The following is a 24675-nucleotide window of genomic DNA, read 5'->3' as shown; positions in this document are numbered from 1 at the left end:
AATCATTTTCCAGACAAACTGTTTAACTATGAAGTTGAGGTAAAGTTGTGAAGACAACTTAACCATAAAGTACAGTTTTGTACCTACCACAAATGTAGATGTTCGAGTGCGCATACAGCTGCAGTCATCACACTTGGGTTATCCTGCCGTCAGGCGGGTCCTCGGTCGGCCGAATTCCAAAGTCTAGGTCTGGCGTCGGTTGTCGTTGCTTCTTCCCTGACGTCAGTGCGGCAGGGGTATAAAGGAGGCAGCCGACGCCATTTTCTTCAGTTTTTCTTGCCCCAGATGTCAGGTGCCTCCAGAAAGGAAGGCAAAACATGATGTCATGCAAACGTACATAAGTAGATAAATCAAAACAGTAGTTGCAAGCAAATGCACCATAAAGGAATACCCCAAATAGGTTGTATGTTAAAGGTGTTTGTCATAAGCCCTGTCCTAAGAGGGGATGGAGGGAGGGTAACCTGGACTGCAGCTGTATGCGCACTCTAACATCTACATTTATGGTAGGTACAAAAAGTACAGTTTTGTACCTACCATAAATGTAGATGTCCGAACTGGATAGCATCTGCAGTCATAACAACTGGGTTGTCCTGTCGTCAGGCAGCCCTTCAGTCTGACGGATTCCAAAGTCCGGGTCCGGCTTCGGCTGATGTCGCACTTCACCCGACGTCATCTCTGTTGGTCTTCGGGTATAAAAGCATCAGCCGACGCCATTTTCCTCAGTGTTTCTTGCCCCAGATGCCAGTAGCCCTCTTGAAGGCTAAAATTTGGATAGATGCCAATGTTTCCAAAAAGATAGAGGTAAACACAAAAATAAGCATGTATGTACATATATACAAACAAATACACCATAAAAGACTCCCCACCAGCTAGCTATTAGGAGGGTAAACACCCTAGGAGTACCACAGAGGGAAGGAGGGAGGGTAATCCTGACTGCAGATGCTATCCAGTTCGGACATCTACATTTATGGTAGGTACAAAACTGTACTATGTCCTTCATGGATGCATCTGCAGTCATAACAACTGGGTAGAATACCATAGCCAACTAGGGAGGAGGATAAAAGTAGATTATGGTGTGTTTAGGATCCCTTGCAGTACAGCAGTGGCAAACCCTGCTCGGGATCTGGAATATAGAGGCAAATTATAATGCTTGGCAAATGTATGCACGGAGGTCCAAGTAGCCGCCTCAATAATGTCTTTGGTTGCCACTCCTCGTAAGAAGGCTGTGGTAGTGGCTGTTGCCCTTGTAGAATGAGGTCTTATGTTCTGTGGAATTGGTTTTCCATGGAAGGAGTAACAGAATCGTATGCAATTTCCTATCCATTTGGAGATTGTCTGTTTGGAAATAGCTTTTCCTTCCCTTCCTGTTGCATAGGCTACAAAAAGTTGGTCAGTCTTTCTGCTACTTTTTGTTCTGTCCAAGTAGTAGCGTAGCTGTCTATGTACATCCAAGGTATGCAGTATTCTTTCCCCTCTGTTTTGTGGGTTGGGAAAGAAGGTAGGTAGGTGGATTGCCTGGTTTAAAGACACTCTGGATACCACCTTAGGCATAAATGTAGGATTAGTCCTCATGGACACTCTATCTTGGTGGAAGATTAGGAAGGGTTGCACTGCCATTAAGGCCTGTAGTTCTGAAACCCTCCTTGCTGAAGTAATTGCCAGTAGGAAAGCAGTTTTCCATGACAGGTGTTGTAGGTCTGCTGTTGCTGCTGGTTCAAAGGGTGATAGTGTCAACTTTTCTAGCACAAAGTTTAAGTCCCAAGCTGGTAATGGTGGTTTCCTTGGAGGTTTTACATTCTTGATTCCTCTGAGGAATTGCCTGAGCAAAGGGTGCGAAAAACAGGTGGATCAAAGCTGTATTCTGCTCAAATAGCTGATGCATGTATCTTGATGGAGGAGTAGGACAGGCCTGAATGAAGAAGTTCGCCAGATACTCCAGAATGTTAGGCATATCTATGTTTGACACATCTTTTGCTCTTTCAGTACTCCAAATGACAAACCTTTTCCATTTTCCAGCATAGTTCCTTCTTGTTGAAGGTCTGCGTGCTTCAAGAATAATGTCTTTAACTCTTTGGGAAAGTTCTGGATTAGCTGCTGCTATGTGATGTTCCATGCAGTCAGTTGCAACGTTTTTAGGTTTGGATGTATGATGCTGTAGTTGTTCTGAGTTAACATCAAAGGCATCAGGGGTATTGGCCACATATTGTTCCGAGACATGCTCCTCAGCAGTGGGTACCAGTGTTGTCTTGGCCAGTTTGGAGTTATCAAGATTATCCTTGGACGTTCTTCCTTGTTTTTTAGTAGTACTTTGTGTATCAAGGGAAGAGGTGGGAATGCATATGCTGTTAGGTCTTTCCAGCTGAAGGAGAGCGAATCCACTTTCCATGCTAGTGGGTGGAATGTCCTTGTGCAGAACTTTTTGAGCTGGTGATTGAGAGGTGATGCGAATAGATCTATCTGAGGCATTCCCCATTTCTTTGAGATGGTGTTGAAGATGTCCGGGTGCAGCTTCCATTCGTGGGCATCCGATGTGGTTCTGCTTAATATGTCTGCTAGAGTATTTTCTTTTCCCGGTACAAATATTGCCTGTAACTGGATGTTGTAGCTGAGTGCCAGGGTCCACAGCTCCAAAGTCATTCTGCATAGTGGGTATGAATGAGTGCCTCCCTGTTTGTTGATGTACCACATGACTGTGGTGTTGTCTGTCCTTATCATCAACTGGCCCTCTGAGAAATGGTCTGAACTTTTGGATTGCCAGTTTTACTGCCAGCATTTCTTTTAGGTTGATGTGCAGGTGAAGTTGATCCTGTGTCCACAATCCTTGCACGCATTTGTCCAGCATGTGGGCCCCCCATCCTAGGTCTGAGGCGTCTGTTGTGATGGTCTGGCTTGCTTGACATCTGCGAAAAGGTAGGCCTGGGTTTGACTGGCATGCCTGAGCCCACCATAGGAACTCCTGTTTTAAGCATGGAATTAGTGGGATTTCTGTTTCTAGGCTGTGTCTGTGTTGGGACCATAAATTCTTTAGGTACCACTGTAGTTTTCTCATATGTAGTCTGGCAAATGGGACCAAGAGTATGCATGATGCCATGAAGCCCAAGGCCTGCAGTACTTTTCTTGCTGTTAACTTGTTCAGTTTTGTTAGTGCCAAGAAGTAAAGAGGAAGTTCTTTTTGTTTTTCTGTAGTTAGGAATGCCATTTGTTTTACTGCGTCCAATTCCGCGCCCAAGAATGTCCTTGTTTGGGATGGTATCAGCCTTGACTTTTGTAAATTGACTGTGTATCCCAGTGCTTGTAGCAAGTAAATGACCCTTTGTAAATCTGTTGTCAGCTTGCTTTTGTTGTCCCCTTGTAGCAGGCAGTCGTCCAGGTATGGGTAAATTTGAATTCCCTGTAGTCTGCAATGGGCGATTACTGATGCCAGGCATTTTGTGAATACTCTGGGCAGTAGATAAGCCAAAGGGCAATGCTGAGAATTGATAGTGCTCTGATCCTGCAAGAAATCTGAGGTATCTTCTGCAGATTGGTCGAATGGGGACGTGCAGGTATGCCTCCTTGAGATCTAGAGTTACAAGCCAACACTCCTTGCCCAGCATGGGAAGAAGTTGCTGTAGGGTCAGCATTTTGAATTTTGGGACAATGATGTATGTATTTAAGGTGGACAGGTCGAGAATTGGTCTCCAACTTTTTTCCTTTCTTGGAACTAGGAATAGTCTGGAGTAGAACCCTTTCCTTGCTCTGCTGTTGGCACTCTTTCCACAGCTCTCATGTTTGCTAACTCCATTATCTGTTGTAGAGCCTCTGTTTTTGATTTGGAGGTAGATTTGGCATTCCTCTTTTGACTGGTAAAGTGTGGAAGTGGAACCGGTAACCTTGATCTATGGTTTGTAAAATCCGCTTGTCTTTTGTTATGTAGTGCCAGTTCTTTGAAAATAAGGTTAACTTTCCGCCTAGAGGAGCTGCTATTTGTTCCCTGGTAGGCGGATTTAGGGTTAAGTCACTGTGGTTGTGTTGATGTAGTGGCAGTGGTTGTGTCTGTGCCTCTGTTGTTACCTTGCCACTGTCGACCTCTGTAGGCACCTCCTCTGGATTGGTTTCTGCCTCTGGAACGTCTATTCCTGCCCCTTTGAGATCTTGTGGAGTCAGGAAAGGACCAATTTTTGGCAGGCCAGCTCCTGCTAAACCTTGGGGGTTGAACCTGCAAGAAATCTTTAACCGTTTGAACAGATTTTGCCTTTTCTTCCATTTTCTTCATAACCTGCTGGGCAGGTGTACCAAACAAACTTGTCTTATCCATAGGAGCATCTAGCAACTTAGCTTTAACATGATCCGGTAAAGCTTGCTCCTTTAGCCATGCATGCCTTATCACTGTGCCAGTCATGGCTGATCTAAATGAAGCCTCCAGTGCATCATAGCCACATTTTAAGGAATGGTTACTAACCTGTTGTATGTTATTTACCATTTCTAATACATATTTCTTATCAAGAGATTCATCAGTGGTTAGCTTTTTAGTTAACTGATCAAGCATAAACTCTTGGTATTGTATCATGTGAAACTGACAGTTTAAAGCTCTAGCTGAGAGAGTAGCTGAAGTGTAGACCTTTTTACCCCATCTGTCTAATGACCTTGCTTCCCTTTCAGAAGGAATAGGGTTTTAGCTATGGTCGGCTACTGCCTTGGGACCCTGGGATATAGTTTCGGGGTCTGCAAGTGGGGCCTTGTAAAGGTGGTGATGAGTATCTGGCACCCTGTAAAATCTGTCTGGTTTGGCAGGGGCTGGGGTAAAGAATCTGGAGCGGAGCAGACATCATTGAAAGCATCATCCACCACAGAGAACAGGAGGTATAGCTAAGGGCCTGTGCTGTGGAAGGTGCAGAAAGGTCCTAAGTCTTTTCTGGAGTCTGAAAAATCCTGTTGCTGCCATTGGAACTGCTCTGCATGGCATGTAAGGTTTCCCCAAAGGAGAATTCTTCTGGTGGGGAAGCAGCTGGAATGGATTCTTCAGCATCAGAATCTTCAAAATTGGAGAAAGGAGCCTCTGGCTGGTCAGTTATGTCTGATTCATCAGCAGAATCATCAGAGGACACTGGCTCAGGGGCTCTGCCCTAGGTCTCTTCTCTGGGGGCTGAGAGGCCCTGTCTGGGTGAGATTGAGATCCTCTAATTAATGAAATTAAATCTTCTGCCAAAGTAAGCATTTGAGAACTAGAAGAGGGCCTGGTTGTGGGGGGTTTAACAGGCCCTGTTTTAGTAGTCTTGGCTGCTTTAGCCCTGGCGAAGGCCTTAATGGACATGGCTGCTGGAGGCCTAGCAGCACCACATGCTGGGGTAGAGACATCCAAGGGAATGGTGTCTGATAAGTCAGTGGCAACCACCGTAGTGGATAAAATTTCTGAGGCCGATTCAAGAGTGGTAGCAGGGGCCTCAGTTGTAGAGATAGATTCAGCTGTACTTTGATCAGTTTTCTCGGTTTCGGCCGAAACCGAGACACTCGCGGTTTGCTTAACCATGGTTTCGGCCGAAACCGCGGACCGAGTGTCGGTCTTTATCTTTGCGTTTTGGCAGATTGGGTAGTCGGAGGATCCGGCGGCATAATGTCGCAAAATCAGAACCGAAAAACTGTTCTGCAAACTCCGACCGACGCCTAAGCGTTGTCGGTTGAAAAAGCACAGGCGAACAGGCTGCTACGTCGTGGGCTGGGCCTAAACAAGGCAGACAATAAGAGTGGAAATCTTTATGAGGTATTTGTTTCCCACAGGTTAAACAATTATTAACTTTTTCTGACATCGGCTGAGGCAAGAAAGAGTCCCCAGCGGGTACTTAGCTTTAGAAGTCTTGGTAGTATTCGGTAGAAGTAATCTCTGGATCCGACCGACCGGCACTTGCGAACAGCTTCTGCTTGGGCGCCGCGGCAAGAAAGACTGAGGAAAATGGCGTCGGCTGATGCTTTTATACCCGATGACCAACAGAGATGACGTCGGGTGAAGTGCGACATCAGCCGAAGCCGGACCCGGACTTTGGAATCCGGCCGACTGAAGGGCTGCCTGACGACAGGACAACCCAGTTGTTATGACTGCAGATGCATCCATGAAGGACATCTGTACTATGTTCATCGTGCATACAGCTGCAGTCATCACACTTGGGTAGAATCCCAAAGCTAAGTAAGGGTGGCTGGTACTAAGAGGAATTTGGAGGGGCTAGAAAGCCCTGCAGGACTGCTGTGGCAAAGCCCGCTCTAGATTTTGAGTATAGTGGAAGGTGGTAGTGCTTGGAGAAAGTGTTCACTGAACTCCAAGTAGCTGCTTCCAAAATGTCCTTGGTAGGGACCCCCCTGAGGAAAGCTGCTGAGGTAGCTGTAACCCTGGTGGAGTGGGATCTGATGTATACAGGCACTGATTTTCCATGAAATGAATAACAAAAGCGTATGCAGTGGGCTATCCATTTTGAAATAGTCTGTTTGGAAATCGCCTTTCCTTGAGCACCTGTAGCATAGGACACAAAGAGCTGCTCAGATTTTCTGAATGACTTTGTTCTGTCCAAGTAATAACGAAGTTGCCTGTGAATGTCCAAGGAATGTAGTAGCCTCTCTCCTTTGTTCTGTGGGTTTGGATAAAAGGTAGGTAAAATGAATAGACTGATTCAAAGCCACACTGGATACTACCTTTGGCATGAAGGTAGGGTTGGTTCATAAGGAAACCCTGTCCTGATGGAAGATGATGAATGGTTGCACAGCCATGAGGGCCTGTAGCTCCAAAACCCTGCATGCTGAGGTAATAGCCAGAAGGAAGGCTGTTTTCCATGACAAGTATTGTAGCTCTGCTGAAGAAGCCGGCTCAAAAGGAGGCAGTGTCAGCTTCTCCAATAAGAAGTTGAGGTCCCAAGCTGGAGCTGGTGGTTTCCGTGGGGGTTTTATATTTTTTGCCCCGCTGAGGAACTGCCTTAATAGAGGATGTAAGAATAAAGGAGGAGGATCTGCATTGTATTGTGCTGAAATGGTTGAAGCGTGGATCTTGATGGAAGAGAAGGAGAGGCCACTGTTTAACATCTCAGTTAGGTACTGTAAAATCTGAGGTATATTTATTACCCAAGGATTCTGACCCTTTGCTTGATTCCAGGAACAAAATCGTTTCCATTTGGCAGAGTAGGTTTTTCTAGTGGAGGGTCTCCTGGCCTCCAAGATGACATCCTGTACCTCCTTGGAGAGGAGAGTTTGTTGGTAAACTAAGGTATTCTCCATGCAGCTAGATTTAGCATTCTGAGCAGGCTGTGAAGGGTCTTGTAGTTGTGCTGGGACAACACAAGAGGAACTTGAGGAAGGATCCATGGTGGTGAGTGTGTCAGGCTCTTTAGGAGAGGATACCAGTGCTGTCGTGGCCAGTCTGGAGCAATGAGAATCATTTGCGGTCTCTCTGCTCTGGATTTTAGTAGGACTTTGGCCAGTAGAGGTAGAGGCGGGAAGGCATAGACTGTCAATGCTGTCCAATTGAAAGAGAGGGCGTCCACTTTCCAGGCCTGTGGATGATAGGTCCTTGAGCAGAATTTTTCCAACTGGTAATTTCTGTGGGTAGCAAATAGATCTATGTCTGGCTGTCCCCATGCCTGAGTTATCTTTGAGAAGACTTGAGGATGCAACTTCCATTCATGTGGGTCTGTCATTTTTCTGCTTAAGTTGTCTGCCAGTGTCTTTTCCTTCCCTGGCAGGAATTGTGCCTGTAGTTGAATTTGTAATTCCAGTGCTGTGTTCCACAGGGTCATGGCTTGCCTGCACAGGGGGTATGAATCGTTCCCCTGTTTGTTTATGTACCACATGACTGTGGTGTTGTCTGTCCTTATTAATAGCTGGCCTGGATGCAGTAGGTCTTTGAAGGTCATAAGAGCATTTTGCACGGCTAGCATCTCCTTTTGGTTGATGTGTAGGTGCATCTCTTTTTGGGACCATTTTCCCTGAATACACTGACCTGCCATGTGTGCTCCCCAGGCGTAGTCTGAGGCGTCTGTTGTGATGATTTGAGTTGCTTGTGGTAAACAGAAAGGAAGACCTGTGTTTCTTTGGCATGCTTGAGCCCACCACAAAAATTCCTTTTGAAGGCATGGAATGAGTGGTATAATTGTTTCCAAGCTGTGGGGAGCTCACATGGCAGGTCAGTGTATTCAGGGAAAATGGTCCCAAAAAGAGATGCACCTACACATCAACCAAAAGGAGATGCTAGCCGTGCAAAATGCTCTTATGACCTTCAAAGACCTACTGCATCCAGGCCAGCTATTAATAAGTACAGACAACACAAGCTCCCCAGGCTAGTGAAAGCGGATAACATATACATACTAAATCTAGAGTAATTGATGATAGTTTTTCAATCTTACTCACAAACACTGGCTAATCTACAATGTATGTACTGTACCTGTGTACTATGTATGTATTCTACCTACGTTCCAAAGTTCAGCCGTACACCACAAATCTATTACTTAGCTTTATTTTTAAAATTAATATTTTTTTGATTGTTCTCTCCACTGTAACTGTTTGTGCCGCATACCACTGTAAAAACACGTCTCTTGTAATTTGTGTGTATACTGATCATGTCCAAATAACTAAATGTGTCTGTAATTTTTCTTTGTGGAGCTTTTCTCCCCGGGCTTCTGCTGAAAAAGGGCCTTTTCGGCTCAGACACCCCCAGTTAACAAATGTAAAATAAAATAATAAATAAATAAGTTTTTTTAGGTACCATTGTAGTTTCCTCATATACAGCTTTGCAAATGGTATTAGTAGGATGCAAGATGCCATGAACCCCAGAGCTTGCAGGATTTTCCTTGCAGTTAGCCTGGTTAAAGTTGCCATTTTGCTGTAGTATTGAGACAGTTGCCCTTGTTTGTCTGGCGTGAGGTAGGCCATCTGGGTTGTTGTATTTAAGCTGGCACCCAGGAAAATTATCTGTTGAGAAGGTATTAGTTTTGATTTCTTTTTGTTCACTGTGTACCCTAGGCAGTTTAACGGATTTATTACAAACGCCAGATGTTGCAATAGAAGTTCCTTTCTGTCTGCTTGGATCAGGCAGTCGTCCAGATATGGGTAGATTTGGATTTCTCGTTGTCTGCAGAAGGCAATTACTGATGCCAGGCATTTCGTAAACACTCTGGGTGCAGTAGATAAGCCAAAGGGCAATGCAGAGAATTGGTAATGGGTTGAACCTGCAAGAAATCTGAGGTATCTTCTGCAATCTTGTCTGATAGGGACATGCAGGTATGCCTCCTTGAGGTCCAACGTTACCAGCCAAGACTCCTTGCCCAGCATGGGAAGAAGCTGCTGTAATGTGAGCATCTTGAATTTTGGTACCTCTAGATATGTGTTTAGAATAGGTAGGTCTAAGATGGGTCTCCAATCTTTGTCCTTCCTTGGTACCAGAAATAGTCTTGAATAAAAACCTTGACCTTGTTCTTTTGCAGGTACCTCTTGAATTGCTTTCATATCCATGAGAGCGGAAATTTGCCTTTGTGCCTCTGCCCATTGATTTTGTGGCAGGTTAGGCATGCCTCTCATTTTTGGAAGGGTGTGAAAGTGGAACCTGTAGCCTCTGTCTATAATATCCAGAATCCATTTGTCCTGTGTAACAATGTGCCAGTTTTTTGAAAATAAGGCCAGTTTTCCGCCCAAAGGTGCTGCCATTATATCTTTGTTTGGCAGGCATAGGGGAAAGTCATTGCATCTGTTTCCTAAATGACTGTGGTCTGTCTTCTCCACCTCTGGGGGTTGGTGTTTGCCACTGTCTAGCTCCGTAAGATCCTTGAGGTTGTCCTCTACCCATTGGGCGTCTGTATCTGCCCCTTTGGGGTCTGTCCGTGGCTGGAAAGGACCAATTTTTTGAAGGCCAGTTTCTGCTGAAGCGTGGAGGCTGCACCTGCAAGAAATCTTTAACTGTTTGCATAGATTTCGCTTTTTCCTCCATTTTCTTTAGTACCTGCTCAGCTTTAACACCGAACAATACATATTTTTGTAGTGGTGCATCTAATAACTTTGCTTTGACATGATCTGGTAAGGTTTGCTCTTTGAGCCAAGCATGCCTACGTATGACAAACCCTGTGACAGCGGCTCTGCATGAGGCCTCTAAAGCATCAAAACCACACTGCAAGGTATGTTTCCCCACTTGTTCTGCTCCATGCAACAAAACCTGCAACTCTTTCAAGTCTGGTTGTTCTGTCTGTGTCATTTTGCCTTTCAGCTGAGATAGCAAGAACTGTTGGTATTTTAACATATGAAATTGACAGTTTAATGCCCTCATGGTTAAAGTGGCTGATGTATACACCTTTTTCCCCCACCTTTCTAATGCTCTAGAATCTCTCTCTGAAGGCAAAGGGTTTTTAGCAGTAGAGGCCTTAATCCCCTTGGGACCCTGTGAAATTGTTTCTGGGTCAGCAGTATGGCTTTTATAAAGGAACTGGTGAGAATCAGGAACCCGGTAATATCGGTCTGGTTTAACAGGGGCAGGAGGTAATGAGTCTGGATTAAGACTGGCTTCTGCGTACACATCATCCAAAATATCTAAGACAGGAGGAATAGCCAGGGGCCTATGCTGGGGAAGTAGTACAAATTCCCTGAGCCTTTCCTTGGAATCTGAGTAATCTTGGCCCTCCCAGTGGAAGTGCTTTCTCAGTGTATACAGGGTTGCCCCAAAAGAGAAGTCCTCAGGGGGGGAGACCGAGGGAATAGACTCCTCAGCATCAGAGTCTTCAAATGGGGAATAGGTGTAATCTTGGTCCTCAGAATGGTCCGAAGTAATAGAAGCCTGGTCTGAGGAAGGGTAGTCTTCCTCCAACCTGGGTCTTTTGTCTGTGGGGGGTTGAGAACCCCTGATGAGAGTAATCAAATCCTCAGCCATTTTAAGCATCTGTTTTTTAGGCATGGGGCCTTGAGAGGGGGTCTGAGGCCCTTGTTTTTTTAATTTTCATTGCAGCTTTAGACTTAGTGAATGATTTAAAAGAGGAGGTGGTAGGCCTGAAAACGCCTTCAGAAATGGCAGGCCTCGCTGAAATTTCGGTTTCCCCGCCAAGAGTGGCGTCGGTATCTGCAGTGGGAATGGAGACCGAGGATCCTGCGGCCTCGGGTACTGAAGTCGCCAGTAAAATAGTTTCATAGGTAGTCAGGGGCTGTGTAGGCGCCTCGTTGAGAACCGGAGAACGGCCTAAGCGTGATCTCAGTACTCGGTGCAGGCCTCGGATGCCTATCCTTATCCTTGCGTCTTTTGCCTAAAACTGGGGTCGGAGCATCCGACGACATGATATAATTAAATTTTTTGCCAAAATAATGAAGGGCGAACTCCGCCCGGCACTTAATAGTGTGCTTGTTAAACCTAGCACAAAAACGGCAGGCCGAGACGTTGTGGTCTGGCCCTAAGCAAGGTATACAGTAAGAGTGAAAATCCTCATGCAGTATTTGCTTCCCACAAGAAATGCAATTATTAACTTTGTCTGGCATCGGTCTAAGGCAAGAAAAGTTTCCCCAACGGGGTACTTAGCTTTAAAGAAGACTTCGGCTGAAATACTGTTCGTAAATCTCAGGAGCTGGCCGACCGGCACTTGCGAACTGCTTCTGCTTCGGGCACCGCGCGGCAAGAAAGACTGAAAAAAATGGCGTCGGCTGCCTCCTTTATACCCCTGCCACACTGACGTCAGGGAAGAAGCGACGACAACTGACGCCGGACCTAGACTTTGGAATTCGGCCAACCGAGGACCCGCCTGACGGCAGGATAACCCAAGTGTGATGACTGCAGCTGTATGCACGATGAACATCTGTAGATGTTTCACTGTGGTAAGTGTGTCAGTCATCAATGTGGACAACTGAACTGCAGGCTGAAGTCTAACATCTGTTCTGAGATGGGCACCTTCCCCCACACCTGGGAGATCATCACATTAACTCAGATGTCTTCACGTACCTGACATACAAATGGAATGCATGCACCATCTTTAGCTTTTACTCGACTTGTTTGCAACAGTGGCATCTTAAATGATGGCCTTTAGTACTGGAGAAAAACAGGAGCACTGGTATAAGACCTGGTGAATAATGACCCAATAATGACCCTCTTGGTGACCAGCACAAGAAAAAGAAATGTATTAACAATACAATTATACGACTCCCCATTAATATTCAAAAATGTTCACGCTGATTGGTCAGCGTGCACGTTGTAAATCAGAGTTAAAGTAATGGAAAAAGGTCCGGTTGCCCGGACTTTTTCCATTACTGTAACTCCTTTTTTTTTTTTTTTTTTTTTTTTTTTTTACAGCAATGGAGAACACAAGATCTCTGTTGCTTCACACTCTCTCGCTATGTTAAACGAGTTTAACATAGCGAGACAGCTTTAAAAAAAGCAACAGAGATTCTCCGTTGCTTTTTTAAAGCTGTCTCGCTATGTTAAACTCCTTTAACACAGCGAGACAGTTTGTAAAAAGCAACGGAGATCTTGCTTTCTTCGTTGCTTTCAACTCTCGCTATGTTAAATGGGTTTAACATAGCGAGACAGCTTTAAAAAGCAGCGGAGATTCTCCGTTGCTTTTTAAACTGTCTCGCTATGTTAAACCCATTTAACATAGCGAAACAGTTGTAAAAGCAACGGAGATCTTGCTTTCTCCTTTGCTTTTGCCCACAGCTCTGATGTACTGCGTAGGCATACGCATGCGCAGTACATCAGAACTGCCGTAGAATACCAGACAGCTGCGGAAGGGCAGCAAGGAGGCATTATACAATGCCATTATTTAAGAAAAGTAATTATTTTTTTTCTTAAATAATGTCATTGTATAATAGCAATAACCCACTTCTGGGTGTGGGTAATGCTGGATTTACCCACGGTTGGCTTTGTTTGGCCACTCAGGCTTCGCCCTTGTGACCAAACCACACTAACCGTGGGGAAAATCCAGCATTACCCACACCCAGGCGTGGGTTATTGCTATATTAGTACTGAAGGAAGGAGTGGGTACCCACCCTGACCCAAATTATCTTATATCAGGGGAGGGAGGTAAACAGGACTGCAGTGACCATGCCAGAATAAGAAGTTATGTACTCACCATAACGTTCCATGTTAGTTGTCTTCTTCTCGCCTTCTTTCTTGCTGGATGGGTTCGGAGCTGAACCTCGGCCCCGACTCGGCCTAAAACTAAAGCTCGAGAGTTACTTTTACCGGCTCGATTCTAACCTATGTCCCATAATGCTAGGCGTCATATACCCAGATTTCGTTTGATAGCTAACACTATGGACAAAAACATGTCCCACCACAAGAAAGGATAAATCTATGAACTCTATACAACTATGAGCCCCACAGCCTGTCTTTCACCAGGGCTACCAAAAAGGGGACAAGAGCTCTAGGTGAAGGGGTAATCCTGGTGACAAAGAATGTCTCACCCAATACTCTAGGTCTTTCCAGGCTAGGGGGATGGAGGGTGGGGCCAAGAAGGCGAGAAGAAGACAACTAACATGGAACGTTATGGTGAGTACATAACTTCTTAATGTTAAGTTGTCAATCTCGCCTTCATTCTTGCTGGATGGGACAGCGTCCCTAGCACCTTAGTCCTGGGTGGCTCAATGGAACAGACTCTTGAGTACAGTGGAACCAAAATCAGCACGATTTCTGGAGGCAATATCCAATTTGTAATGAGAAATAAAGGTATGAGGGGAGGCCCATGTGGCCACTGCACAAATAGAATCCATAGGTAACCTCGCTTGAAAAGCAACTGAGGAAGCTAATGCTCTAGGTGAATGAGCTCTAGGTTTGGTAGGGAGCTCCTTATGCCTCAATTGATATATTAAAGTGATGAGAGGTCAACCATCTGGACAAGGTCACTTTTAGAAACTGGAAGGCCTTGCTTCCCTTCCGTGTAAGATAAGAAGAGTTGCTCTGATTTTCTCGTTAGTTTAGTTCTATCCAGATAGAAGCGTAGCTGCCGGTTAACGTCCAAGCAATGTAATCTTCTCTCAGCTCTGTCAGTGTAATTTGGAAATAAAACTGGGAGATCAATGGTCTGACTGAGATTTTTTTTCAGACAGAACCTTAGGTAAAATGGATGGATTAGTCCTAAGAGCCACGCTATCTTTGTGAAAAACAAGATAAGGGAGGCACACAGATAGTGCTTGCAATTCCGAAACCCTTCTGGCTGAGGTAATTGCTACCAGGAAAAGTGTTTTCCAGGAGAGCAGTTTTAACGAGCAGGAGGCAGCAGGCTCAAAAGGAGGCAGAATTAATGATGACAGTACCAAATTAGATTCCACGCTGGAGGAGGGTCTTTGACTGGGGGCCTAAGTAATAGGGTACCCTTCAGAAAGGCTTTGAAGAGCTTGTGGGACATAATGCTAGATTCTGACAAGCCAACGTGGAAATTTGCAATAGCCGCCAGCTGGACTCTGATAGTGGCTGAAGAGGAGCCTTTTTGGAAGAGTTCCGCTAAAAAATCTAGAACTGTTTGGACAGGAGCAGTGAAGGGGTCGACTTGATTTTTCCTTGCCCAAATAGAGAAACGTTTCCATTTACTAGCGTACGTCCTTCTGGTGTTAGACTTGTGAGAGGCAAGGATAATCTCACGTACTGACTGAGAAATTAAGGGAAGCCTGGCTAGGGTTGAAAGTGGAGCAACCAAGCTGTGAGGTTGAGAGACGAAAGGGATTGGTGCAGCCTGCCCGATTAATGGGTCAGAAGGTCTGGCACTGGGTCCAGATGCCAGGGCTGCTCCAGTAGGTGACGTTGTAGGAACGGAAACCAGACTTGTCGGGGCCAGTATGGGGCAATGAGGATCATCCTGGATCTCAAGGCAGTTGCTCTCTGGACTAACTGAGTGATTAAGGGAAAAGAGGAGAAAGCATAAAGGAGACCCCAGGGCCAATCGTGGGCTAGAGCGTCTCTGGGAGAGAAGCCCGGAAGAGGAAAGAGGGTGAAGAAGTCCTCACACTTGCTGTTTTGCGGGGTTGCGAAAAGGTCGCAGCAAGGCTGACCCCACCTTCTGAATATTTGATCCACTACTAGTTGGTTGAGAGACCACTCGTAGGGCATGAGAATGTCCCTGCTCAGCCTGTCTGCTATAACACTGGACTTTCCAGGAATGTGTTTTGCTACCAGAAACCGGTGAGAAGAGACTGCCCATTGCCAGAGTCTGAGCGCTTCCTGACAAAGAGGATAGGACCTGGTTCCGCCCTGTTTGTTGATGTACCATACTATGGACATATTGTCTGTCTGAATAGCAATCGTCCCGGTGGGGAGAGAGTTCTGGAGGGCCTGCAACGCCAACAGCACCGCTCTCATCTCCAAGACACTGATGTGCAAGTGGCACTCTAACGGTTGCCATGTGCCCTGGACTGTCCTGCCATGAAAATGCCCCCCCCCCCCACCCGATCAGGGAGGCATCCGTTGTCACGGTGGCAACCGGAGGGGGAAGAACAACCGGTCTGCCTTGAAGCACCTGAGGTGAGACCATCCACCAAGCTAGGTGTCGTTTGCATGATCGAGTGATGAAAATATTGTGCGACATGGGACGCTGCTGAAAGGACCATTGGGGAAAAAAGCATCCACTGTAGTATCTGCATATGAAAGCGAGCTAGGGGGAGTAAGGTGATTGTTGCAGCCATTAGACCCAGCGTTTTCAGTACAAGCCTGACTTGGATTCTGTCCTCCTGTAGTAGGATTTGAACGTGACTGCGAATGTCTAACACTCTTTGTGTAGGTAGTTTTGCTGACAACTCCACCGTGTTTAACACGGCGCCTATGAAGGTAATATGCTGACAAGGCAGACTTTTCGAAATTTATGGAGATGCCTAGCGCTTTGCACATTTGTACAGCGTAATCCCTGGCTTGAAGTAACTGGTGCCTGGTGGTGGCAGTAAGGAGCCAGTCGTTCAAATACGGAAACACCTGGAAACCTCAACGTCTCAGGTGAGCCGCAACCACTGCCATGCATTTGGTAAACACCCTGGGGGCTGTGGTGAGGCCAGAGGGCAGGGCTCTGAATTGATAGTGACTGGCTCCCAGCCGGAAGCAGAGAAACCTCCTGTAGTGCCTGTTCATTTTGATATGGTAGTACACATGCTGAAGCTCTTTAGAGCACATCCAATTGTCCTGACCCAAGAAGGGAAGAATGGACTGTAGCGTGACCATCCGGAATTTTGTTCTTTGAACCGATTTGTTCAGTCTGCTGAGATCCAAAATAGGTCTCCAGTACCCTGTCTTTTTTGGCACCAAAAAGAATTTGGAGTAGATTCCGGACCCTTGTTGGTCTGCTGGGACTGGCTGGATGGCTCTTTTTAAAAGCAGCTTTGAAATTTCTAGTGCTGCTTGGTCTCTCAGACCGGGTGGAACGTCTGGAAGAGGCCCTTTTGGTTGATGTGGGGTGTGGATAAAGGGGAGTTTGTAACCCTCGTATATGATCGACCGTACCCATCTGTCTTGCGTAAGAGAGCGCCAGACTTTTGGGTACAGCGAAAGTCTTCACCCGACTGCCTCCGAAGGTGGACAGTCAGGCAGCTCCTCAGGGGTGCTGAAAGGGTTTGTCAGAGAACGATTCTCTGTTACCCTGATTCTGCGAAACCCCCCTGCCCCTAGGGCGACGTCTATTGTTGTTCCCTCCTCTGCCTCCGGAGGGAAGCTCATCATGTGCGTCTGGCAGAACTCCTTGAGGTTTGCGAAACCACATTTTCCCGCCTTTCTGACCCTTAGGATATGGTCTAGAAGGGGCGGAGAAACGGACTCCCACGGCAGAGAGAGTCTTGCCTTCTTGTTCGCACCTGGTTAAGGTATCCTTCACTTGAGGTCCAAAAAGAGCAGAACCATCAAAGGGGGTGTTAGTGAAGGACGCCTTGAAGGGGTCAGCAAAATTACAGAGCCGCATCCAGGTGTGTCTCCTTAGAGCAACACCCGTACCTGCGGCTCTACTCATTCCATCAGCTGCATATCTACTCATTCCATCAGCTGCATAAGAGATGAGCCGCATGGAAGAGTTAACGATAGAGTTCAGGGTCCCCAGCTGGGAGTTGATCTTTTCCTGAGACCCCACAGCTGCTGGGTCCTGCAATGTTTCACCCAGTTCCTTGAGGAGGTCTCTCTGAAGTCGGGTGAAATGGCATAAATAGTTCCGCGACCGCATGGCAAAGGTCGCTGAAGAAAACATCCGCTTGCCGTACCTATCCATAGTCCTAGATTCCTTATTAGGAGGATGGACAGGTACTGAAGGGTCAGCCAACTCCTTCTTAGTGGCTGCTGCCACCACCATGGCATCCACGGGGACACCCTTAGAGAGAAACTGTTTGTCCATCGGGGTAGTAATAAATTTAGTGGGCCTCCGGGGAGCTGGTTCCATAGTATCCGGAGCCGTCCACGCCTTCCGAGCCTCCACCTCCATAAGTGGGTCAAAAGGCAGGGACACCCAGGAGGTGGAAGGGCGAGAACCAAACGCATCCAGGTACACAGACTCGTCCTCAGATGGGTTAAGGGCAGACCAGTTCTCCCTCTGTTTGAGGATCTCTAAGATGGCAGAAAAGGAGACATCCTCAGAGGGGGACCTTGGGGACCCTTCCGAATCATCCAGGTCGGTGTCAGATGTCACTGACTCAGGAGAGTCAACATGTTTCCTCTTACATGTCCTCTTCTGAGGGGGCTCCCTTGAAGGATCAGGGGAGGCCTCGGAAGAGGAAGAAAGGCCCAATGGGGCAGCCTGGAGTGTCAGTTCTCCTCGCTTGGGGTCGGGAGGGTAGGCAGGGGCCGAAGCAGGCACCGTAGAGGGAGGGGCAGAGGAGGCCGACCGTGGCGCCGGTATAGGAGCCAGCACGCTCCTCATGACTTCAAAGGCGCCCCTGTCGGGCAGGGAAGAAGGACCCAACTCCGAGGAGATGAGAGCTTCCCCCGGCACCGAGAGGGACTGCTCCGAGGCCGATGTCGGGGCCGAACTCACCTGCGCCGAGGCTCTGAGAGGGAGAGTGGGGTCGGACAAGGGTTCGATGCCACTCACCCCCTCGGAGCCGACCAGGGAGACTCGGCGCCCAGATCCCTCCAAAGACAGAGCCAAGGACGGGATCGGAGCTGACGAAGGAACCGACAAAAGAGGGCTCGGTTCCGACGCCCCCACAGTACTCACCTTGACGAATTCTGGCTCAGAACTCAGCAGAGTAGTCAGAGGAGGAACTTCAGCGGGTGTAGGGGTAGCCCGTCTGTTGAGACGGGCTATGTAGCAACTGGGCCAGTGCCTGCGACTTCAAAAGCTGGCTAACTACCCTCTCGAGGTCATGGTCTGAAAGCCTGGAAGACCTAGAGGAATGAGATCTATGGCTCCGCTCCGACAACAGAGGAGACTTCGGAGCCGATCTAACCGACTCGAGAGACGGAGACCTGGAGCGCTTTCTGCTCGGGGGCAGCTCCGACACTAAAGTTGGAGCCGACTGAGGTCTAGGTGCCTCGGTTCTGGCCGGAACCGACGAGGCAGCAAGAGAACCGCTCAGAGCCAGCTCCGAACATGGAGCCAATGATCTGGCAGGCTTAGGAGGTTTTCCAGTCATGGTCTTAGCCGGAGAACCTTCAGGCTTTAACAAGCCTCTAAGAATGAGTTTATTTCTGTGCTCCTGCAGGACTCTAGGGCTGAAAGCATGGCAGATGGAACAAGAGTCCTGCAGGTGCAGAGGGCCCAAACAATACACACAAGAAGTGTGACCGTCTGTCAGAGACATCTTCTGACAGCACGAGTCACACTTCTTGAAACCCGATACCTAAGTATCCTTAAACATACTAATGTAAAAATTAGACTAATATATAATAAAAATTACAATAAGCAGAAAAAGGGAAACTACCACTAAACAGAGGGACAGAATTCCACACACACACAGAACAACTAAGGGAAAACTGTACTACTAAGGGAGAGGATCAGAGGCCCAACCACCTTAAGGGTGGAGAAAAAGAGGGGATTTAGCAACTAAAGGGGTGGGAAAACTAGTCGATAACTTCACTAACACTAAAAAGGTAAAATAGGAAAAAAATCTGACAGAAAAACTATCTATAAAGCTATTAATAATAAAATACGACCTGGAGCCAGTGAAAAACGCAACCTCGTAGCTGAAGTGGCAAACGAGATCTGGGTATATGACGCCTAGCATTATGGGACATAGGTTAGCCTCCAGCTGGTAAAAATAGACCTCGAGCTTTAGTATTAGGCCGAGTCGGAGCCGAGGTTCGGCTCCGAACCCATCCAGCCAGAATGAAGGCGAGATTGACAACTTAACATCTACAATTATGGTAAGTTGTCGGTACAAGTGTATTACGTTCTTGAAGTGAAAAACTGCTGCAGTCATCACTTAGAGAAAATTCTTAAAGCTGCTCACCCCATCCTTTCTGTAACAGGAAAGTGGATTACTGAGTAGAAAATCATACCCCTCAGTACAGCAGACTTAAACTGTTCTCTTCACGCCCCCCCCCCCCCTGGCTAAATCCAACCTGTACTCCTTTCAGAAAGTTTAAACAAAGGACCATGTGGCCACTTCTAAAACATTCTAAACCCTATCCCCTCAGAAAGGCCATGGCAGTTGCTGTGCCTCAACAATACAATCAGGCTGTTACCTTCATGCATAGCACTTTCACTGACTTATTAGCAAAATCTGATACAAAGTGTTACCCATTTGTAGATTATAGCAATAACCCACACCTGGGTGTGGGTAATGCTGGATTTACCCATGGTTAGTGTGGTTTGTTCACGAGGGCGAAGCCCGAGTGGCCAAACAAAGCCTACCGTGGGTAAATCCAACATTACCCACACCCAGAAGTGGGTTATTGCTATTATACAATGACATTATTTAAGAAAAAAAATAATTACTTTTCTTAAATAATGGCATTGTGTAATACCTCCTTGCTGCCCTTTCGCAGCTGTCTGGTATTCTGCGGCAGTTCTAATGTACTGCGCATGTGTATGCCTACGCAGTACATCAGAGCTGTGGGCAAAAGCAACGGAGAAAGCGAGATCTTGCATTCTCCGTTGCTGTAAAAAAAAAAGTTATATTAATGGAAAAAGTCCGGGACCGGACCTTATTCCATTACTATAACTCTGATTTACAACGTGCAAGCGGACCAATCAGCGTGCACGTTTTTGAATATTAAATGGGGAGTCGTATAATGTCTGTTTATCGTCAGCTAGACACGTCTTGCCCTCAGCAAAGGAAACAAACAACTGTTCTAATTTTATAATAGCTTTGGTTCTGTACAGATAGTACTTCAAACATCCAAGGAGTACAAAATTCGCTTTTCCTTGTCCTGGGGCATAAGACAAAAAAATAGGTCATCATACAGCACTGGTTGAAGGCTAGCTCTGTAACCACCTTGGCCATGAGTGCAGGGTCACCTTATCTTCGTGAAATATGACACCAGATAATTTGCACATCAAGGCCTGAAGCTCTTGATATCCTTCAAGTTGAGGTGACTGCCACAAGGAATGTGGTTTAATGTCCTCAAAATTATGACGCAAAAAGTGTAGCAAAGTCACATCCTCCAAGCTGCAAGGTTCAGTGTGCTCAGATTGGAATGCATCAGAGCACCACACACTGCATAAGGAGATTCACATGCTGAAGAAGCAGTATGACTTCTTCCTTACCATACAAATGAGGCTGACCGCCTCATTCTGGTCAAGGCAGCACTGGTTCCGTGAACATATTTTCTGGTCTTTCCTCTGAAATCTTCGTGTGGAGCAAATGTACAGAACAGAAAACATATAGAAACAGACCTACCCACTACAGGGAATCCACAGCACAAGTGCCAGCTTATGACATGCTCTGGAACAGAATAGAACTGTTATTTAGAGAAGCAAAGAGGCCTCCCTCTATTTGGACACCCCATCTAATGGTCACATCTGTGAACATCTCACTGAGCAGTATCCATTCGTGTGGATCCACAGAGGTCCTGTTTGCCTGGTCTACCTGATTTGGGAAACACACTGAAGGACTTGTATCACACTATAGTCCTTTTATTGGCCAGAAGGCTCATTAATTAGTTTTCTGTGCTGTTATAAATTTACAGAGCTGCTCACCACACAGCAGCGGTTAGCAGTACACTGTACAGTATCAACCACCAATTTTACCTACAAAATGGTCCATAAAATTGCAGCCTTTAAAGCAGCAGCATACAGCAAATACCTTGTGCACCAAGTTTAAAGCCGCTAGCTGGGCACTGAGTGACAATACCTACAGATTTAGTAGATTTCAGTGTTGTGTAAATAAACATTAAAATTGAAAAAAATGGTGCAGTTTAACATAATCTGCCCCGATAAATCACATTCATTAGTCTGCACCAACAAAGCACCCTTAATAGTCTTCTAACACCAATACACCACCCCCTTACAGCTCACAAAAGGACTGGAAAGCATGAATATACAATTTCCTAACTTCTCTGTAGCCAGCATGGTGGAGATGGACATCTTCAAACAAAGTAGTAACTGTTTTATTTTTACAACTTAATCCTTAAAGAAAACGTATGCAAGAGGAATACTTGCACAATAACACAGGAGGTTAAACTCGCATACAAGAGCACATCAGGTTGCTGAAATCAAGCATACAACACACACACTGACTAACTTATGCAGAGGCACATAACAGCAATCTTTCTAAACAACAAAAGATTGCTTTGACCACTCATTGGCAAAGCTATGTCTCAGCAAGCCCAAAGGAACCTAGAAAAAAAACACAACACACATACAGTCCCACTCAATGAAGCACCAAACACTATGCCCCTAAAGCAAACAAAGACACTTCCCACAATTCTCATCCCACTGGACTCTACTGTAAAACATTCTGCTGCCCCTCTAACCAGGCTGAACAAGAAGATAACGGCTAGTTATATGGAGCCAGGATCCACCTAATCACACTCCCACACACCCTCACCCACCCACATAAGCATCACCCACACTTGCGCAGACACACACACACATCCTCAGTCTCACCTACACCACCCCTCAGTCACACACACACACCCTCAGTCACACACACACACCCTCACTCACACACACACACCCTCACTCACACACACACCCTCACTCACACACACCCACCCTCACACACACACACACACAGACCCTCAAGTCTCACACATACAGAACTTCAGTCACACATACACACACACACATTCCCCACACCCTCAGTCTCTCTCACACACACCCCTCCAGTCTTACCCACAAACACACACACACTCACAGTCTCACCCACACACCCACAGTCTCAGTCACACACCCACACAGAGACCCAGTAGCTTACACACCCCCCCGCTCATTAGTCCACCTCCACTCATACAAACACACCCAGCCTCTGCCTCAGGCACACACTTGCATATTCACTCACACATGCACCTTCACACCCTCAGTCTCACTCACACACACCCACCCACCGTCTCATATATGTGTGTGTGTGTGTGTGTGTGTGTGTGTGTATATATATATATATATATATATATATATATATATATATAGATAGATAAATATATATGTGTGTGTATATGTATATATATGTGTGTGTACATGTATGTATACATATATATATATATATATATATATATATATATATATATATATATATATATATATATATGTATGTATAAGTATGTATACACATATATATTTATATATACACACATACATACAGACACAGGCACACACACCCTCCCCAATCTCACACACACACACACACACACACACACACACACACCCTCCTCAGTCACACAAACACACGCACACACACATCCTCAATCTCACATACACAGAGTTTGTCAGTCAAACACACACAGCCCTCTTCAGTCTCTCTCACACACACACCTCCTCAATCTCACATACACCTCCTCAGTCTCACACATACACACCCATCCGCAGTCTCTCACACACACCCCTCCTCAGTCTCACACACCACACACACACCCCTCCTCAGTCTCAAAGACACACACACACAGTTAGTCAGTCTAACAAACACACACACACACACACACACCCCTCCTCAGTCTCACTCACACACACACACCCCTCCTCAGTCTCTCTCATACACACACAACTCTCCTCAGTCTCAGAAACACACACAAACCACTCCTCAATATCTCACACACACACAAATAAAATGATCTCAGCCTTACACACACACCCTCCTGAGTCTCTCACACACACACACTCCTCAGTCTCTCTCTCACACACACACACACAAACCCCTCCTCAGTCACACACACACACACACACATACCTGTCCCCAGTCTCACACACACACATACCTGTCCCCAGTCTCACACACACACACACACACACCCTCCTCAGTCTCTCACACACACAACACACACACACACCCCTCCTCAGTCTCACAGACACAGCCCCTCCACAGTCTCACAGACACACACACACACACACCCCTCCTCAGTCTCTCTCACACACACCCCTCCTCAGTCTCTCACACACACCCCTCCTCAGTCTCTCTCACACACACACACACACACACACACACACACACACACACACACACACACACACACCCCTCCTCAGTCTCTCTCTTTCACACACACACACCCCTCCTCAGTCTCTCTCTCACACACACACACACACACACCCCTCCTCAGTCTCACACACACACACACACCTCACACAGTCCCTCCTCAGTCTCACACACACGCACACCCTCCTCAGTCTCTCTCTCTTACACACACACACACACACACACACACACACACACCCTCCTCAGTTTCAAGCGTGCCTCTGGAGTCTCACACACACACACCTCCTCAGTCTCACACACACCCTCCTCAGTCTCTCTACACACACAAACCCACATCTCTCCTCAGACACACACACCCCTCCTCAGTCTCTGACACACAAAAACAAACTCACCCCTCCTCAGTCACACACACACACACACACACACACACACACACACACACACACACATTCCCCTCCTCAGTTTCAAACGTACACACACCCTCCTGAGTCTCTCACACACACACCCTCCTGAGTCTCTCTCACACACACACCCTCCTCAGTCTCTCTCTCACACACCCCGCCTCAGTCTCACACACACCCACAAAACCCACATCAGTCTCTCTCTCTCTCACACATACACCCTTCTTCAGTCTCTGACACACAAAAACAAACTCACCCCTCCTCAGTCACACACACACAAACACACACACACACACACACACACACACACCTTCTCAGTCTCACAAACAACCCCTCCTCAGTCACACACATACACCTCCTCAGTCCTACACACGCACACACCCCTCCTCAGTTTCTCTCTCACGCACACATACACCCTCCTCATTCTCACACACACACACATCTCCACAGTCCCTCCTCATTCTCACACACACATCTCCACAGTCCCAGACACATACATGCACACCTTCCTCAGTCACACACACACCTCCTCATTCTCATACACACACACACACACACACACCCCTTCTCAGTCTCTCTCACACACACACACCCTCCTCAGTCTCAAAGACACACACACGCAACCGTCCTCTGTCTCACACACACACAACCCTCGCCAGTCTCACTCACACATACACACACCCCTCCAGAGTTTCACACACACACCCCTCCAGAGTTTCACACACACACCCCTCCTCAGTCTCTCTCTTCCACACACACACCCCTCCTCAGTCTCTCTCACACACACACCTCCTCAGTCTCTCTCTCACACACACACACACACCCACTTCCT

General features: G+C 46.7%; 1 protein-coding gene across 1 annotated transcript in view; it reads right to left on the bottom strand.

The window, feature by feature from the left end:
* Positions 1-24675, bottom strand: part of LOC122798894 (prolyl hydroxylase EGLN3-like) — a 588939-nt gene that overhangs the window by 359724 nt on the left and 204540 nt on the right. The gene's annotated exons all lie outside the window — the stretch shown is intronic.

This window comes from Protopterus annectens, chromosome 1.part0 (genome assembly GCF_019279795.1).
Source record: "Protopterus annectens isolate FY-2018-M chromosome 1.part0, PAN1.0, whole genome shotgun sequence".
NCBI classification, from domain to species: Eukaryota; Metazoa; Chordata; order Ceratodontiformes; family Protopteridae; genus Protopterus; species Protopterus annectens.
This window is presented reverse-complemented; position numbering and strand designations above follow the sequence as displayed.